Genomic DNA, 17,033 nt, shown 5'->3' on the forward strand with positions numbered 1-17,033 from the left:
GGAATTGTGCGTTTCAGTGCAAATAATTGGGCGATCGGAATAAACTGTTGAAATAGCAAAGGATTCCAACAGAATTCAATTTGATCGAAAATCGATAAAACTTGATCTACCAAATCAACCTTTTTGTTTCGGGATGTAGTTAGCTTAAGTTATAGTTATTAGAAATTCAATAATCTGGCCTATAAATTCTTATAAAATTTAAATGTAAAAATGTTACATGTACCAATCAAGTGTGGTTTGTTGTGATTTTAAAATGTCCTTTTAAATCCTTAGAAACCTGGGTTGGCCGTACAATTTACAGGTAAAATCCTGTGATATACTGTGGCAGTATACACGGAACCTTGCTGTAGGTGATACATCTGTCAAAAGCTACTTGCTTTGAGCCTACCTTATACTGTACTGACTTTGGGTTGAGCAAGCGGGTTGATCGGTTAGAATTAGTGATGGGGAAACAGAATCCCTACAGGGATTCGAATCTTTCGATTCAAATCCATTATGAGATCCGGATCTCCGAATCCGAATCCCAATCCGTCATATCATACATGATCATCCAATGCCGATTTTTCATATGTTGTGTTTAATTCAATGAATGGTAAAATCCCAAATGAAGCCCCCCCAGCCAAAATCGCTGTCGTGGCTACACCATTTGTGAGCAGATGTACCTTAAAGGTATGCAATTGGTGAAACAAATGCCGTTGTGTGAACCGTTTGAATTGAAATCTCGTTAAATTTAAGATGATTATTATACTGGAAAGGATGTACAACATAAATTCCCTCATGCATAACTTGCATGAGTGTATGAAAATTCGGCTACGCCATCAACCTAGGGGTGCGGTATGAGGGGGGCCCACGGACCCCCCTTATTTCACAAATTTATAACAAACTCCCTTTTTCGGTAGACCTAGCGCAGTCCGCTCGCTGCGCTCGCTGCGGGCGCGCCGCCGTTTCATACTCATTTTTTCACTCCGACTCATTGGTTTATGATGTCCATCTTGCTCAGTTTAACCGATTAGTTCAAATCATTACAGCTTCTAACGGAACATCAACGGTTCAAATATTCAAACTGAATCGATGTGCCACCTATTGCATAACTTTCAGGCGCAAACGTGGAAAAAATGACGACGATGCGGCGTCGGGGGGGCTTCATTTGGGATTTTACCCAATGAATGATTTACATAAGAATATCAGAACGGTTGACATTATTCTTCTAATTGTATTCAAGCAACACGAACAATCTAGTCCTTTTTGGGAACATGCAGACTAACAGATTTACCCGAGTTTATTCTAAAGCTGGTTGTAGACGTCACATATTAATCTGTACAGATTTTTGACGTCTACAGCTTTTCCTTTGCTCTTTCCAACATCCCTCCAGATATCGGGATATCTGGTGGGATGTTGATGACAGACGATGGGTACGAGAGAACAAAGGAAAACTCAAAAACAAGAAAGTACAGTACAGTATCTTGCCTGAACACAAATGCGCGTCTTGAAAAAACCTTTCATTTAAGGGATCAATCAAGAAAATCGGTTGAAAGAATCAATAGTTATTAACAAATTGGCAATTTTTTGCGTTTCAGTAATCGAGGTTTATCAACCTTGTTCCCGGTAGAGTGCTGTCTCTTTTCCACATAATTAGTTTTCGCAAAAACTAGAAACTATGGATGGATCCATTGCTGTACAAAGTTGTGTGTTTTGAAACGAACTTTCATTTGAGGGGTCACATGTGCAAATCGGTTAAGCGATCATGAAGTTATTAACAAATTTGTTATTTCAGTAGAAAATACGAACCAAGGTATCTGTACCTACGCCTCAGAATTTCATAAACTAAGAATTGCGGAAGAGTCTTTGTTGCACAGAGTTATCAGTCTTTAAAAGACCTTTCATTTGAGGGGTCTGGCGCTAAAATTGGCCAAGCCACTAAAAAGTTATTGAGAAATTAGTTGCTTTAGCCATTATTTACAGTTGTGACCAAGGTTTTTGAAGCTCAACGAGCATAGCGGAACGTTGATTCTGACCAATATAAATACACACGATGTAAGGTAGCGAAATGTAGAGCATTTTGACGTCTAGACTGTAAAGAGACGAATGACCGAATAGGTCAAAGTCTCTAAAATTAATAAAAAAAAAATAGTCTAGACTGTAAAAAATCGAAAAATAGCTTTTGACAGTATGCTGCTACTCAAATTTGGCGGGAATCGTCCTTAGAAGATAAACAAACAACAACGCTTGAGAACCAAACAAACCGATTCTTCAATTGCTTTTATTTTGCTCTCATGGGAAATGTTTAAGAAGCCGTCAGCTGTAGTGGGTCACCGATTTTTCGACCAAATGTACAGTCTGTTCTCGAGTTACGCGGTTCTCGACTTAAGCAAGCCGTAGACGTTACATATTAATCTGTGCAGATCTTTGACGTCTACAGATTTTCCTTAGCTCTTTCCAACATCCCCGAGATATTCGGGATATCTCGAGGGATGTTTGACAGACGATGGGTACGAGAGAACAAAGGAAATCTGTAGACGTCAAAGATCTGCACAGATTAATATGTAACTTTTAAATCCAGCTTTACGCGGATTCGGAGATACGCGGTTTTCAAAATTTGACAGTAGATTGGGTTTATTACATCGATTTAAATTCCTGAGATGTACAACCACACGAAAAAATGTGTAAATTACACATTTGCATAACTTACGCTTTTAATTTCGTTTGTTGCAATTTATGTAGTTTGAATACGCTTGCATTGCATTCATATTAATAGACAAAGAAAAATTTTGAATATTCTATGATACATGTACACAATAGCTCGATCTCTTAACTCCTAATATAAACTATGTGTCAAGCAATATTCGAGATACGCGGAAATTCGAGATACGCGGATTTCTGTGGAACGCAAAAACCGCGTAACTCGAGAACAGACTGTATCGAAGTTTCACCTCACGTACCTTCTGGTTACTTGCATAGTTGTTTACATTCTATGCTGTTTATCACCATGCTGTCAAAAGCCACGGTTGCCATTTTCTAAAAAAATACCTCCTGAAAAGTCACCTATTCAGTATTTAATCATCTTGATTCTGACCCAGAATTAGACAGGCGGACAAAGCGCGGAAGACCGTCGAAAAGGAAAGACGTTCTACAGGAGGTTCGTAGACGACGGATATCTGTGCAACGTAGTTAGTGAGATAAGAAGAAGAAGAGGCGCACCCGTCACCACCTTCATGGAACCTTAAATTGTTGCTTTGGTCCATAGTTTTTCTGCCAATCGGAATATATTTATTTCTGTGTCGCCAAGATGCAATGAACATTTGCGTTCAGGAAAGCTTGTTTTCTTCGAACGCTGATTGATACCTACTTCCCTTAGAGGACGCAAAGTAGAAGAACCCGGCCGGGAAGAGGGTGTGTGGCGTGAAAAAATAGGCGAAAGTGGGCAGTGGCGGTCGACTGCGCGACCGATAATGGTTACGGTGTGTGATGATGGTGGAAAATTATAACTAGTGCAACAAAAGGAACAGACGAACGCAAAAACCCGCTCGCCGCCGCCCGCCGTTGAGGCCAAAAAGAAGAACATGTCTGAATCAGAAAAGTCAAATCGAGCGTACGGTGTGTGTGCATATGCGGCGTAGTAGAAATTGTTGAGAAGTGATTGAAGATTTCATCATCGAAAGTGCCAACGGTGCACGCACCAAATTGCTTCGGAAGCAAAAAGGCGGAAGGATCCATCACCGCAAAGCAGCCCAGCCCCGGCGAAGGGCACACGGGACGTAATTCAGCAGATAGGGCAGACACTCCCGCACGGTATGCACGATATATATATATTTCAATAATCTCCACCTAGCTTTCATTTGCCTAGCGATTATATTTCCCCGGGTCCCCATCCATGATGGTTCATGGCGTCATGGCGAATGAATTGTCAATCTTTTCCATTGAGGAAAGGTGTTTCTTCTATCATGTCGACTGATAGCCGGGCGAGGCAGCTATAATAATGGCGCGCTCATCTCTCGGCGAATTGAACGCGCTGATCAACTTTTTGAAAAAAAGCATCACGAAGAAAACGAAGCATAAACTGGTCGTCGTCGTAGGTTTTGTGGCAGGTTTTTGTTTCTTTTCTTCTAAAATATTTTTCAGTCGCCACGATGAGGGCAAAGGCCTTATTTAGCCTGGGTTGCACTTGATGGTCACGTTCGCTGGCGCTACGCAGGAGGGCACCAATATTTTCGCGATAAAACCTATCCGGCATGTACGCTTATGGTGTTGCGCCGTGCATCAACATGATGATGGTGGTGTGAACCGTACAACCCTTGTTGTGTTCCCCAACAACAGTGGTCTGCCATTTTTGCAAATCTCCACATCATCGGGGGCTCCGTCATTCAAATAGAAATCCCAATGTTCTCAGTCAAAGTAGGCGCTTGATGACCGATCAAGGGCAAGGCAAAAGGCCTCGTCTCAGTTGAAGTCAAAGGATGCCACGATTAGCGAAGTGATTTTGGAAGAATTTCCTTTCCTATTCCACGCCGCACTCGTCCCGGGATAACTAGCAACATACAAATAGGTTTTCTTTTCTTATTCGCTTCCTTCGCGTATCGACGTCCGATTTCTTCTTCCCTTTTATTCTTCCTTTTACCTCATACTAGTTTTCTCCTTCATACTCAAGCGAGCAATAAAAAAGGAGCTTATGCATCGCAGCACAGCAGCAAGCCTTGCGTTAATTGCACAGAAGGAGCAAGGATAAGGCTTTCTCTGCGTCGTTGCCGGAACGGTTTAAAATCATCATACCGCCAAGGGGTCCCAGGGAATAGGGATTCCCTGGCCCTGGGGTGTAGTGCTTGATGTCGTTAACGCCAGGACCAACAGGGACCCAAGGAAGGGAGCAGCTCACATACAGTGACACACCGACCATTTAAGGAGCCGTATCGCGGAGCAGAACATGCCTGGATGAAGCGGAGGTCTCTTTGCAGGAAAACCAGAGAGCTTATGAGTGTGTGTGATAATATGTATGGGTATGAGTGCGGGATGTACGCGGTTGTTACAGCAAAATATCTAGCAATGGGTATTGTGCACACTCCGCAAGATCGGATGAGAGCGGGGAATATGTTTCGGTTCTGCCACTGCTAGCGCCCTCCGACAATGCGTACGCAGTATGTTGTTGTGGCTTGCTCGAAATGAAATGCGTAAAATAGCATAAAATGTTTCCCTTTTCCCTGTTCCGGCGCGGAAAGATACGCGGGCCCATCTTTCGCTTGGTCAATTTCCTTCTTCCACAGGTAATCTTTTTCGTCGCAGTGGCATTTGACGGCTACCCCTAATTCTCCATCCCCGGTGTATGTGTGTGTTGGCAAAGGCGCCTGCTAGGAAAAAGGCACCACCACAGTAAGGGATGAGGTGGACCGGGTATTCCGGGTGCCCTCCGACACAACGAGGAAGTCCTCACGACTCGAAAGATAGGAATGATCATAAAAGCAACGCCCGAGAGGGGTCGTCGCGGGATACGGTGGGGTTGCCGAAAAGCCAATTGAATGGCTTTAAATTTCCTTTTCAGACGGGGTTCGCCATTGCATGGAAAGCAGCTTTCGGGCGATGATATAATCGTGGCAAGGATGCCTCGAGAAAGATGTTTCCGAAGGGTCATTTAATCGAATGGTTTAAGGTCGCGGCCGCGGATGATAGCAGTGCGTGTCGGGTTGGATGCAATGGGATATTTTTAGCCTACTCTAATTCGTGCTGTTGGTGCGAAATGTGTAGGCGTCGCAATTCGTTCTTTGCAATCCTAGCAAGCGACTACGCAGTCGGTTTGGTTAAATGGCGTGGGGTCTTTCGTCGGGTGAAAAAGCTTCGTCCAAACCCCAATCGCAAAAATCGGATACTGTTCGGACCTCTCACTCTAAATCTGCACTTTCTCTCTTGCTTCCACTCGCACAAGGGTATGCAACCACTTTCTGCCGCGGCACCGAGCTGCGAGTGTATGCGTGAGCCATGCATGAATTTACTCCCCGCATCACGCATCCCTCCTTTGGGTCCCACGAACTTGCATCGTTCGTTTCCTCCATTCTTCATGCCCCGCGGCCGTTGCCCTACGTCTGTCGTTTTAAATCGCTTTCTGTCTTTTTTGCGCTTTTTTTCTCTTTTGCACATCTTTCGCTTCGCGCCAAAACTATGAAGTGACGTCACATTGCATTTGTTTACTACGATTTTAATTGTCACTTGCGGTAGAATTAAAACCATCGTTTCGTTGATTACAAGTGAACAAAGTTTTCCAGTGTTTATAAAGTGAAAAATTATACCTTGAATTGTGCCAAAATAGGGTAGGGTCGCAAAGTACCTGAAGATGGATTTAGTCGATGAAGTCGATGAAGAAGCAGGATCAAGTGGATTGAATGAGTGAAAATAATGATTTAATAATATTGAATTAGTGTTAAAGCTTTATTTTCCAGTGTCACAACAATTACATGCCGTTAATCCTTCGGATAGCACCGATATGCCATCTGAACCACAAGAGCATCAAGCAGAGAGATCCATTCATTCCGAAGATCCGAAATTAACGGATTATTTAGAATCTATTTCTATTGGTATGACATGATGTCATCTTGTTATCTTTTATATGCACTCTGGCTGCAGCATGTTGCAGTTTCTTCATCAAAAAGTTACCAACATGTTTGTCAGCTACTATTTTAATGCTCGTTACTGCCTATTTCCTTAAAAATACTCTACCTCTTTAAAATCAATCAAACCTATCGTTGCTTGCCCAGGTGTCCTACTGATACCCGACCAATTAAAACTGGCAAAAAATGGCTTAGCAAAAATAATATCAATAGAATCGTGCATACGATTGGAAGGTTCTGCGCGCGTGACTTGACTTTGCAACCAAGCCAAAAGTTTTCTTTTGTATTGAACGTTTTTTAGGTCACCTTCAAGCTTCAAAAGTTCTCCTGTGCTAGATACAGCAGAAAATTCAAAATCCGTCTCCTTACGGATGAGGCCTTCTCTAGGCTGACTTACTGCCACCACCGTGTCCAAAGTGACATTCGTAGTCGCAGTGTTGCGCAGAACTAAATCCAGTTTGGCTTCGAGCCTCTCATTTTGAAATCGAAGTTCTCTATTCTGATTTTCTAGTTTAGTGAACTTCTCTAGTGTAGAGCACAAGGTGTAGGTAGCTAAAGCAAATGATTTGTAATTCTGCTTAACAATGACATTCTGCTCATTAATTTACACGGCTGTAAAACAAACAAATATTAAAAAGAAACACAAATAACTCCATTGCTTTTGGATCCATTGCTTCAGCATAGTTTGATGGTGATGATGATGGAAATGAAGAGCAAGGTTTGAATAAATAAATAATAATGAAAACCTAATAATGTAACTTAATCGATCTTGGATGCTGCTAGATCGATCACGAATGGTTCGATGGCAGTTGACCAGTCGAACAAATTGCCGCTAGAGGGAAACTCCTGATAAGGATGAGAGAGTAAGGAGCAGTCGTTCTCACTCTACTATCTGGTATCTAGACAAGTTATTGAGGATGCATCAGGATGCACTGGTATCAGCTGATACAAGTCAACGACCTGAGACAAATCCGAATTGGTTGATGGATTTGAGAACGACCGTTCTTTCGTTCTGCATAGCGAAAATTTGTAAACTTTGGCTCTAGTAAAATTATTTAAATGCGGAGAACTCTTTACACAAAGCGGAAAAGAAAACACGAATCGATGTAATGGCACTAGATTCGAAAAATTATTAGATAGTAGATTGCGTAGCACTTTAAGGTGTAAACTGAATTATGCTTACATTCAAACATTTCGTTATTTATATTGAATCACCAACTGGTCATGCAGAAGAGCAGCCGATAGCACAACTGGAAAACACTTCGTTCCATGGGTAAATATAAACCATCAAATAACGATAATCAATTCTTACTTGCCTTCTTTCAGGAACAATTGCACCGTAAAAAGTTAGCTCTTCAATTAGAATAATATGATATGACGCTTCCTTTCACGCCACCGCCACAGGCCCACAGGCACGATATACCCGCGCGTGTAAGAGCAAACGAGAAGCAGACAGCTGTCTACACTCTCTGAGTCAGCACAGAGCACGGAGCTAAAGAACAAAGCAGGAGAAATAATAGAAGAGAGAAAGAACACGGGCAAAACAAATACGACACCGATTTTTTTTTTATGCAACGCGTTTGTGACGTCATCAATCCGGCATCACCCTAAACACACCGCAACACCGCAAAAATCGGGTGATGGCAAGCGCTCATGTGTGTGTATAACGCGGCGCGCTTCGACCGCGACACCCAAAAATCTTGAATTTGGCGATTGTTTAGGGGCTCAATTGGATATCCAATTTTTCTATGTGTAATATCCAATTTAGTATCCAAAACCCGCGTGTTCAAGTGACTGGGACGCGCGCGTGGCGTCCGCAGAAGGTAGGCGTGTGTATACGTGCAGGAATCGCTGTCGCGGCCTTCCTGCGGCCTAACATTTGGTGGCGCGTTCGCGGCTGTTTGAATGGAACAGATGACGATCGATAGGTGGAAACGGCGAACTAACGGCGTGCAAGGGTCGCTGGAATATGTTTTCCCTGTATCTTGCTCCATCTCTCTCTAGCTCTCTCTGTTAACTCAGCATGCAGAAAACAGGATTGTCGTAAGGGGTGTTGGAGGCAACGAAGAAGGAGATGAAACGGAACGGTGGAGGCCACTTTTGTTGTCATTGCCATATGTTGTATGCTGGTGTTTGTTCGATCTGAGATCCGCAGTTTGACAGCTCGTCGTGTTGCTCTCTCTCTCGTAGCGATGTGTTGTGTTTAGTACCATCTCACCTACACAAGCGCAATCGGTTGCTCGACAATTTTGACAGTTATGCTGCTGGGAAGCGCGCGCATTAAACATCAACATCGTACACAAATCGACGATCGAATCCTCCTAGAGGAAACAACTTAACTAAACTGTCACTTTCAAATTAAAATTTCCGTTTTGATTTTGTTTAAATTGCGGGGTATGTCTATCTGCATTCGATCCTAGTCAAATCAGTTATTTATTATCCAGTTTGAAATGCCGAAAAATTCAGTATTTTCGCTCGTAGTGCAGTGAAAGTATTTGAAAAGAACACATCAAATTGTCGGGCGCTGGTAAAAATGTCTTTAATTTGTTCAACGGAAAATCCAACCGTGTCTATTCAAAGCCACTGAATGGAAGGGGCGACTGCAATTGCAACTCGAAAGCGAATCCTGTCATCTGCTCTATTTGTGATAGACCACCAGTAAGCAGCTACAATGGGCCGATGGAACGACGGGCTGCATAGCGCACATCTGCCGCTAGCTTTTCTGCATGACGGGAAAGTCCTTTTTCTTCCCTATGCTCACAATGAGAGGTTCCGTTTTCTCGCCCTCCTTTGCAGTAATGCAACAATGCGTAACTATAACGTCTTATCCTTACTCGCTTCGTAGACGTACGGACGAGGTACATGCTCGAACGCCGTTCGTTAGGCAAGGACAAGCAGTGAAACTTGTAAAAAAGGGGGAAATCAAGGAAGAGGAGAGTAGGTAAAAGTCACGTTAATTTCTTCCTGTTGCAGTCACGGGGAAGCGAAGCGACCAAAAATGCAGTGAAGCGTTGTTCCTATTCCAGAGCATGTTTTTATGGGGAAACCTTTTTTCAACCGTTGAAGGTTTTTGTTTCCTTTTTGACTACGCTACGCTGTTGATGAAAACTTGACTGCGTCATGTTGCGGAGTGTCTTTGAACAGGAAACTCCTGCGGAGAACAGCAACGCGAGCTGCCAGTCGCGATAACAGTCGACGAAACGATGAAAACGATGAACGTTGGTATCTTGTTGTTAATCGATTGACTGAATCCGCGTTTTGCACGAACACACCCGCAGCGGGTTGAACACGGCAGCAAACCAACACACCATCCCTTACGGCACTGTGCTGTGCCCGCGAGAAGAGAGTCAGATTTTGCAGCATAACAGCGGCAGCAGTTCTAGGTGAAGCTTGTGGGCAGCAACAACAGCAGTAGGCAAAGTCTAATCCGTGTCCGATCAGGGAACACAGAACGGAACGACAGCAGTTCAGAGGAACCATTGGCAGAGGTCCCTTTTGACAGCAGCAAGTCGGAGCCGTGAAACTGAACCGAGGCGGTGCGTGCGCCATCAGCAACAGTCAGACGGCCGACATTTAGGGCAGAGCGAGAGGACAGAAAAACGGAACAACAGCACAGCACACACAGTGTGCCCTGCTGTTGTGCGATCGAGGAGGCCTCGTGCGTTTCTCTATATCGTTCTGCATCTCTCATACTCGGTAAAGAATCGACGAAGGCCAAGGCAAATGCGAGAGTCCGCGCCGTTGTGTCAGCAGCACACACGGGACGAGGGTACACGGTCTTTTACTTTCGATAGCTGCCGGACAGTAGGGCAGACATTTTTCCTGCACGTTGTGTCGTTGTTGCAAATCAGGGAATTGTGAAAATGCCCCGTGTACATGCCCTCGACGAAGAGGAGAAACAATAAGCGCGTAGGTTGTGAACGTAGTAGGTGCTGGTATTTGGAAATAATAGTGTGCTCCCCGTTGTTGGCTCGTGAAGGCAAAAGAAATCCCATGTGCTTTGTAGGCGGATTGCTACAGTGGAGGCTCACGGTGGCAGTTGGGGTGGTGACGGAAAAGAGCTTTTCAGTGCGAAGTGCGCGTAGTCAGCAGACGTAGCCCGACTGTCGAAATCATGGTCATCACCGTTGGCTCTTGGTAAAGCATGGTTAAGAACTGTTTCCGGCACCTTACTCCCGTACGTCGAGGTTGCGAGCTGTGCTCGAGTGTTCGTTTGCTCCATTAATGCTGCTCGCCTGTGCAGGAAGTGTACGTGGTTGTGGTAGTTGTTGCTGCTTCTGAATTTTCTCCCCCTATACCGCAAGGGATCAGCGATTTTATTGGGGGAGTGGGTGGCACAGCATGCAATTAGAGTTTGCTGCTGAACGAACACGATGTGTTCTGCTGTCGACCGACCCAGCAACGTATGCGCTGCTGCGTCTTCTTCTGCTGACACAAGTCGCAATCGAAGCTCAACGCAATGTCATCCTATCCGGGAATGGGCAAAGTGACAGCTCGGCGGCAGAGCTGCTGATCAGCAGATAGAAAACCGTCTCAGCAGCCTTCGCTGACGAAAGCAGTGAAAACTTGCCGTTTAACCGGCGTTGTGAAAAGTGTGACTATTGGGGGGATGTTTCTCAACTTATTGGCAACGTACTTCCGTGGATGTGATAATTGATAATTCGACTTCCGGCCATCATCCATGACGAGCTGCAGCTTCGGAAGCTGTCACCACATTCACTCAATCGGAATCAGATTGCGTTGAAACAGGTCACCTTCGCTGGATGATAATTAACATCGCTTGAAAATCACGTGTGAGTATTTAGCAAAGGGTTAAACTCAAAGCATTAAACTAACATGATGGGATTTATATGTTACCTTAGTACAGAGTTTTCTTTTCCGTTCAAGCTTGAAGCAAGGGCAGCAATATTCAGTGTGCTTCTATGGAGTCATGCTACGAAGACATGATGTTATATCTCGGTTGCCGGCCGGTCTACTTACAGGGTACTCCTTGTTACTTGTTTAAATTTTCCACATCCAGAGAGGGAAAAGTAGTATTGGGAGAGTGAACTACCAGCAAGGATATGCTGGTGAACTCCAAACCAGCAGTCAACTCCCTACACAACACCATCCTGGAGGGAGTTTTTCTTTCAGGCCGCACATATCGTTCCGATTGCAAGAATGAAGAAATCTCGCAGAAGAAAACAGAATCGCAGCTCCCTCCTCCCCCCGACCAATCTGATCCGATTGCATGGCTAAGGAAAGGGCCCATCGCGTTTTGGGAAGAAGAGGGTGCTGCTGGGTGCATCAGAATGCAGTCACAACGCAATCGGTCACACACACGCTCAAGCGTGCACTACACCGGCCGTTGCGCGGCTCTACAAACTGTATGTGTTTGTTGTAGCACAAGAGGTGCACACGAAACCCGGCACATACGAGCGGCGGACACACAACAGGGCCCGAACCACCCTTTCTGATTAGAGTGTATGTTCTTCTCCCCCTGTGTGTATTTATTGTTGTTGTTGTTCCTTCGCATGCTCTGTTTAATTTACCCATCGAGACGTCAAATTGCCGATGCGGCGACGTACTGCACGGTGGAAGAAATCCGTGTGAGCTGTAGGCTGCCACGGCTCTCAGTGTTGCTCCGAACCCCGTGGGTTTTTGGAAGGTTTCGGATCTAGCTCGTTAAACATTTTCCCACTTCATTGTTGGGGTCTGTATATGTCCTTTCGTTTTCGCTTCACATCCTTCTGACAGCTCTCTGGCGTAATGGAAAAGGTCTCATAAAATCAGGATCACATTTGGGTACAGTTTCTTGGCCATATAGCACCACATTTTCACGACCGTCCTCTGTCGTCTGATATTGGTTTCGTTTCCTTTCGCCCTTGATGATGCTTGCGCGAGCACATCATCGCTGGATTATTGTCTTCGATGGGGAGAGCAGTGCCGGAAGTGGTGTGGTGGACATTTTTTTGCTCTGAAAAAGTCCCGATTTGAATGGGGTTCAATCGAACGGAAAATGGATTTAGTTTCAGCGATATTATTTTTCATTCTAGTCTCTTAAGCTGCTCCGCACACCATACGAAGGGGGCTTGATATGTGGGCTTGGTCGTTCATGCATCCACCCGGAGCCCGCACGGTAGCCGGACGGGTTAGCTTTCGTTTAAGGAAAACATTGTGTCGGGGACCTTTCTGTGAAGGTGTAGTGCCGTGTGCGGCTTCTTGTTGTACTGTAGTATCAGTTACAGGAGGTTACTTGTTTCGCAGCTCGCGCGCATCAGCACAGCAGCACACCACGAATACACATCGCGAGTCTCTCTCGGTGGGCACGAAAACTCTCGCGGTTTGGTGCTACAACATTCGCGGTCCATTTGTGTCGTCCCGCATGTGTATGCGAGAGCAGCAGCCGCAACGAGTGCGTAGAATGAGAGCAACAACAGCAGCAGCAGTTCGTCACTTTCATAATTGACGACGCGATTTTTGACGCATGGGGCATTTAAAGCCAAATTGGGGACTTTAAATCCACCTCGCTGCTTACCGATCACTTCATCGAACAAGTTAAAGTCGTGAAGTTCCTTTCACCTGAAATTTCGATACAGCAACAGGAACAGCAAAAGATCTGTCAATTGTCAGGTGACAGGAAAATCAAAGTGACAGCGGTAGAAATCCCAGCAACTAACAGTAGAACCAAGACAGTGGTCCTCAAGCTTCAATTTTGTTCAATAAACATTAGAAGCATAAATTGATTAAATACTTAAATTCTGATGAATGATGGGTGCAAGAACAATTTCTTTTTGCATCACTTAAACTCTTCTTCGCCTTGCTCGTCCGATTTAGAATATTTCGGAAGGCAAAGGCTTAAAAAATAGCGAGTAGTAGAAAACTCGCGGCTTTTTAAGAGTCAGTATTAATATTATTATATTCCATCGTTAGTGAATCCATTCAATTATTCATGCGTCAGACGGAAGGAAATTTGAAGAATCACTCCATAAAAAATATGTCATCTACATATGCTGCTCCCTTTGAAAACCACTGGCTTTAATGCTGCTCTTGGTAATCTTCCCATTACGGACATGAATGGTAAATTAAAAATATTTGTTACTTAAATGTGAATCATCCTCAAGGATCCTCAACGCGTCCATGTAGGAGTCAAACGTGTGGAGGTTTTGGAATCGATGTGTAATTAGGCAAAGAAAAATTCTAGCTAGTACCGTCCGGTTCTGGAATATCTGGAATTTGAACGCAACCGAAAGGCTCAACTCGCACATTGATGTTTGTTCTATTATTCCCCGTCGCGATGTGGGATCTTCCACCACCCCTAGTTAGCACGATCTGTTCAATGTGTGTTCGAAACCGTTTCCTTTTCGATCTGGTTTCACATCCCGCAGCTGCGGGAATGAAAACTTCTTCCTTTCGGTTTTCCTTTTAGCTATGCTGCTTGACCCACCGCCGTCGTTTGGCCGGGGTGCGTCTTCGTGGCGGAGTTGTGCGAGAGTTCTCTTTTCCTGGGTCGTTGTCGATGCTCTCCGTGTGTTACCTCATCCCGATACTGCTTCTAGTCTCTGGCTGGTCGTTGTTTTTGGTTGATCCTGACTCTCAAGAGCAAGGATTCATAGCGTCCCATTATTGGAGGGCCGTAGTGCCCGTGCACAGTTTTGTGGATTGAGATGCCGACTCAGGATACATTCGTAGAACAATCAAACCATCTCGGGTGTTTTCGAGTTGTTGCCGCATTACGCCCAATGAACCCGATGGTATCGGATTGATCGCATATTTCTATCCTTTTTACAAGCAGCATAAACCGCTTCCTCATGCCCCATGACCACTCTACATCCGCGTCATGTTTTCGGCATTTTTGCTCTCTTTCTGTCTCTTTTGTCAATTTGGGCATCTTTCCGACGCTGCTCGATGTATGCTTACCAGCCTCGGCTGGGTGACTGGCCTCTCTTTTGTCTTTGGGTTTGTCTTGCTCCTCCGCGGTACCGCAATTTTAGCATCAGGTTCTTTCTGCTGACTTTCCGCTGAAGCGGCGTTCGTGTTTGAGCCGCATAACTTCCTGCCTGTTTTGGGGCAAACTGTGTTGACGCACACAAACACCAACACTGTTGAGGTGCGTCATCAACGCCAGTAGAAGTGGTGAAGCTGCTTTCGTTATCGACGAAGCTGACCGTTCAACGTGAAGCACCCAACGTGTTAAGTTGCAAAACGGAACCGTTCATACTTTCCCGATAAAGACAAAGATTCCTTAGATACATTAAGCTTCCTGTCCGCGGACAGGAACGAAGGCATCCCTGCCAAATAATGTGATCGCACAGGTCACTTTAGTATTAATCGACTGCCATTTCTCTTGATTGAATCTCTTTTCATCATTTTTAGAATACAACGAGCCTCGGTGTAGCTTGCTGATGGTTACCGAAAATTCAGATACAGAAATCTTGGACTCTACTATCCTGGAGATAGTGCTGTTTTCAAAGGTTGAAACGTCATCCATTTTAATAATCTCGTCCGGTTTGTGGCGTTTCGCCTATTAGTTTCCTTTCGCTTCTACACCGGATGCTACCGGTATGGAAGATGAACATCAGGCGAGGATTTTTGGCTAATACTATTTAATTATGAAGATAAAAACATCCACACTTAAAATACCACGGGTAGTAACAACGGCCTGAAAAATAAAACCTGTTTGTAGCGTGCCTATCTCTAATACCGCAAGTAAGCCGGTAAATTTCTACCGCGGTGAGCAATGATGACTCACAAAATACGAAACTGCAGATGAATCCGTGTACTCTAATCGCAACATCCGCCCGATGGCTTGTGCGATGACATTTTGACCAGTGAGTGAGAAAGTGTCATAGCAACCTCTGGAGCCGTGGAATGTGGAAAAAAGAATTCTGAAAAAATGGGTTTCATTGCATTACGAATGCCGACAGAGGTCACTGTCTCCCAGTGTCCAACAACCAGGTTCGGATGGCTGTGGGTTTGCGAGCATCATCGCCATATGCGCTAATCGAGTAACGCTATGGGCAAACACTGCAAGACTCCCTTCGCACTGGGCCCTAAACCAGACACCACGGAAGCTGACAAAAGAGACCCCCTGCTAAGAAAGGAGTCCTGCATGAGTAACGGCGGCTGACGATGTGCAGTTCTTTTTTCCTCAATTAAGCCGTGTGTCCCTCTGGTGTTTTTCATCTGCCGGCATAATTTTTGCGCTCTCACTGCATGCACAAGCCCACATGATAATGTTTGCCGGCATCGGAAACAGACGACGGCTGGCTGGGACGGATGATGGCTGCACTCCGAGAGTGCACACGAGACATCATCGTTCGTGTGTGCATGTCGCTCATTGCGTTCCTGCATGCATTTCTCCGAGTACATCCTTTTTGTGCAGCAAACGCTTTGGGACACACACTGTGTCGATGTGTGTGGACACCATTTTGCGTACCAGTGCTCCAGCCTCCTCCGGTTCGTTTGGGGTGTGTGTTTTAAGTCTTCCCGTTTATCACGGGCATGTGTGGAATGTGCGAGGAGACTGAGAAAAAGAATGTCGTGGAGCCGAGGCGCATGGCTCGCGGTACGCGGCAATTCGTTCATCTCGCATGTGCGTACATTTCAGCTGTTTCCAAGACATTTTCTACTGTTTTCGATCTATTTTTAGATCGGATCTGGTCTGACACCATCCCCCGGGGTCCACAGACGACAGCGACCGAGGCGGTATGAAGATGGTGATGGTAAATGGCAATTCTAAGTTGTTTAATGTTACCTCCGTATTATTATCCAGCCGAGGTGAGGTGATCGTCCTAGTCGTTTATCGTGGTATCCATACCTTAATGACGATAGAGCATTATTCGCGATGACTACCGGCTACCTTCTGTCATCGAAGTAGAGATGAAAAACAGCGGAGTGATAGTGAAAGGATCCACACTGTGAAGGTGATGGGGGGAGCTTTTTGAAACGTCATCCTGAAACCGACCGTCTTGCCATAAAGCAGGCGCGAGACGCAAGTAAAGAGCCAAGCATAGAAAGAGGGTTGGTTTAGCGGTACAATGAAAGACACCGAAGGAGAACTATTGCGAGAGTACTTCCCATGCTGGCAGACGCAAAAAGCAAAGAAAAAGCCCAACCGTTTCCCGGAGAACACTTTTCTCTCCGTCGATACATCGAGCGAGTGCTGCCCTTTTCTCAGCAGACCCGGTTCTGCTGGTCGCCGGTGGAGCAGCACCGGGTTGGAGCAGCGCGCGCGCCTTGAATCCCAGTCAGCAGCAGCAGAAGCAGCAAGTTCGCGCGATGCTGGAGAAAAGTGACGCTTCGGGCGGTGGAAAAAGCGCGCGCGAGCCGGCCATTGAACAAACACACCATCACAAAGGCACCGTTAAAAAGCTATGCACGGTTTCTTTCGTTCCATCGTAGCGAGCGCTTGCTCTGCTCGGCCGTCGTGGTCGTCGTCGTAAGTGGTGATGGTGGTGATGT

The sequence above is a fragment of the Anopheles ziemanni genome, chromosome 3, assembly GCF_943734765.1.
Source record: "Anopheles ziemanni chromosome 3, idAnoZiCoDA_A2_x.2, whole genome shotgun sequence".
NCBI classification, from domain to species: domain Eukaryota; kingdom Metazoa; phylum Arthropoda; class Insecta; order Diptera; family Culicidae; genus Anopheles; species Anopheles ziemanni.